Raw genomic sequence first — 478 nt, forward strand, 5'->3', positions numbered from 1 at the left:
TGTGACATCTGTACAAGAGCGTTCAAACGGTTTGAGTAGAAAGAACAGCTGTGGAGTTTGTAAGTTTATGATTCATAACCTGGACAGTTCACTTTGGAAGTTCTGCTGACATAAAGATCAATAACCTGTTTGGAGATCGTGATGCTACAAACTGTCCGTGCTTCATCCTTCAGAGGTGATCGACACAAACAGCCTCATACCCGGGATCACAGCACGCAGCCGTTATTCCTCCCTCATACTACATATATGAACACCAGAGGCCTTTGCACACAGAGTCCATCTTAATCCTCAAACTGCCAGCTGCTGCTCAGGATCGATCGCTGACATCGTGAAATACAGCAGGAAGTGATCGGCATTATTCTGCAGCTCTGCACCAATAACACTAAACTCTCAATATTGACCAAACGAAAGGCTCTAAACATGTCGCTCACTCTGCGTGTGTGTAAGCTGTCTGTGTGTGCTGTTTGTGTTTTTGTCA

The sequence above is a fragment of the Symphodus melops genome, assembly GCF_947650265.1.
Source record: "Symphodus melops genome assembly, chromosome: 9".
Taxonomy (NCBI): Eukaryota; Metazoa; Chordata; class Actinopteri; order Labriformes; family Labridae; genus Symphodus; species Symphodus melops.